Below are 3,248 nucleotides of genomic sequence, written 5' to 3'. Positions count from 1 at the left end.
TCGATTTTTTTATGAAAAACATCATATATAATTGTGTTGATCGTGTAGTTTTAAATGTGCAGTTGTTTCATCGCTGCGAGGTTTGGTGTTCGACGACCTCGCCGTGCGTTTGACGAGCTCTGCCCCTTCGTTCGTGGGTGAGCACAAATGACAAGTCCTCCTCCCCCATTAATTATTTGATCTATTCCGATGAAACTTGATAGCTAGCTATATATGTGTCTTGAATCATCAGTATGCGTAACCAATATGTGTCTCCCGTTCGAAAGCGTCATAGTTATAAATATGCATGCATTTGCATATTTATAACCTTGATTCTTTCGAATTGTCCAACGCTATCCATGGACAGCCCGAGTATGTGTAGATTGGGTTCGTTTTCCAATATGCTTTGCTCCGGATCCGACACATATATTTCGTCAGTGCCTCCCCTGTTGTTCTCCGGGTACACATCCTCTCTGTTTATTGCAGAGACGTGTATCAGGAGAACAGCGGGGAGGTGCTGCCGAAATTTTGCATCGGATCCGGAGCATAGCATGGGAAAATAAACCCAATCTACACATACACGGGTGGGATTAGGACCTATCATTACCTATTAGAGTGTAGGTTGCATGGACGTAATAAAATTGACAAAGTAGATCAACTGATGAATATATACATGGTGAATTACATATATAATTGTTGTGTGTCCAGTAGCTCTGAAAGTCAAGATGAGTGACCGTGCTTGGATGTATACCGGTCACACTGGTCAGAACAAATGGAGCGCTGAATGGTTCACAAAAACTAAGGGGTTTGTGCAAGCCGCATTTGCAAATGGCCAAAAGAAAACCTAGTGCCCCTGTTTCCGGTGCGGCAATTGGGAAAAGAAGACAGAGGCTGAAATGGGCAAACACCTGCAGAAGAGTGGTTTTACACCCGATTATACGGTGTGGACATTTCATGGTGAGTCTGCCCAACGTGACCGAGCTGAGGTGGATCGTCGTCGCACCGACGAGCATGGTACCGGGATGGAAAACATGGTGCAAGGCTATGATGATGCTCGGGATTCGGACGAGGAGATGGAGGAATCTGCAAAGGCCTTCAATGAAATGTTGGAGTCTTCGAAACGTCCGCTCCACGAGCACACTGAGCTTTGTCAGTTGGATGCCATCTCACAAATAATGGCTCTGAAGGCTCAGTTCAACTTGGGCAGAGAATGCTATGACGCAATTATGACAGTATTTGGACGCTTTCTACCCAAAGGCCATGTAATGCCTGCAAACCTGTACCAGTCGAACAAAATCCTCCGTGCATTGAAGATGCCCTATGAGAAGATACATGCCTGTGAGAAAGGATGTGCCTTATTTAGGCTTGACTATGCGGACTTGAACTATTGTCCCATTTGCAAGTCTTCCAGGTATATTGTGGTAGACAACGGTATGGGTGAGAAGACACAGACCAAAATCCCCGTTAGTGTTCTTCGGTATATGCCAATCGTACCAAGACTTCAACGTCTTTTCATGGTCGAAGAGACGGCCAGACAGATGACATGGCACAAAACAGGCAAAAGAACCGAACTAGATGCAGATGGGAATCTGATGATGGTACACACATCGGATGGTGTTGCATGGAAAAAGTTTGATGAATTACATGCTGACAAAGCGGCAGATCCGAGGCATCCTTGAGTCGGCATCAGCACGGATGGGTTTAGTGTGTTTGGTATGACGGCAGCCCAATACAGTTGTTGGCCCGTATTTGTCTTTCCACTCAATCTCCCCCCCGGACAGATTATGCAAAGAAAGAACATTTTCCTGACGTTGATAATTCCAGGACCCAACTATCCGGGCAAAAATATGAATGTGTACATGCAGCCGCTTAAGGACGAATTGCAAGAAGCCTGGGATAATGGGTTCAAGACATACGACGCCTTTAGCAAACGGAACATCATAATGCGTGTCTGGTACATGTACTCGACGCATGACTTGCCGGCGTATGCGCTATTCGTTGGCTGGTGTGTGCATGGAAGGTTCCCGTGCCCCACATGCAAGGGAGCTCTTGAGTTTAGTTGGCTTCAGGCCGGTCGCAAGTTTTCTTGCTTCGACATGCATAGACAGTTCCTGGATCCTCGCCATAAGTTCAGGAAAGACAAGAAGAACTTCATCAGGGGTAGAGTTGTCAAAAACTCTGCACCACCTGCATTGACAGGCCAACAGACCCTGGGTCAGTTAAACGCTCTCGAGCCAGATCCACAACGTCCAGGGTACTTCAAGGGGTATAATACTAAGCACGCGTGGACTCACAAAACATTCTTATGGGATCTGCCTTACTTCAAAGACCTCCTTTGCCCACACAACATCGACGTGATGCACACTGAGAAGAATATCGCCGAGGCACTTTTTGGTACATTGTTCGGCATAGATGGGAAGTCAAAGGATAATACTAAGGCTAGAGTCGATCTGGAGGCGCTATGTGATAGGCCGTTACAAAACATGAAAGAACCGAAAGGAAAGCAGAACTGGACGAAGCCAAAGGCATGGTTCAATCTTGGAAGGCCAGCTATGAGGGAAATTGTCTTGTGGGTGCAACAGCAGTTGATGTTCCCCGATGGGTATGCAGCGAATCTAAAGAGGGGAGCGAATCTTGATAAACTGAAGATATTTGGTCTCAAGAGTCATGATTGGCACATATGGATTGAGCGGGTAATGCCGGTGATGTTGCGTGGCTTCATCCCTGAGGATGAATGGCTAGTACTGGCAGAACTTAGCTATTTCTTCCGTGTTCTTTGTGCGAAAGAACTATCGCCTGGCGTGCTAGAAGAAATGGAAGAGTTGGCGCAAGAGTTGATCTGCAAGTTAGAGAAGATCTTTCCACCGGGCTTCTTTAATCCAATGCAGCATTTGATTTTGCATCTCCCGACCGAGGCAAGATTGGGGGGGCCCGTGCAAAATCGTTGGTGCTACCCAACTGAGAGGATGCAGAAGACGCTTCGAGAAAAATGTAAAAATAAACGTAGAATTGAAGCATCGATGGCTGAGGCATTCATCATAGAGGAGGCGGCAAACTTCGTAACAGTGCACTACGAAGCCAAAAATCGTCATTTGCATAATCCGAAGCCTCGGTACACTGCTGACGAGCCTAAAAAGGGTGGATCCAACCTCAGCCTATTCAAAGGGAATCTCGCACCAGCTAGTGTTTCACATCCAGTATCTTTGGATAACGAAGAATGGCGGACCATTTCGTTGTATATCTTCAACAACTTGATAGAAGTGCGGCCG

The sequence above is a fragment of the Triticum aestivum genome, chromosome 2B, assembly GCF_018294505.1.
Source record: "Triticum aestivum cultivar Chinese Spring chromosome 2B, IWGSC CS RefSeq v2.1, whole genome shotgun sequence".
Taxonomy (NCBI): Eukaryota; Viridiplantae; Streptophyta; class Magnoliopsida; order Poales; family Poaceae; genus Triticum; species Triticum aestivum.
Note: the sequence above shows the minus strand (reverse complement) of the source record.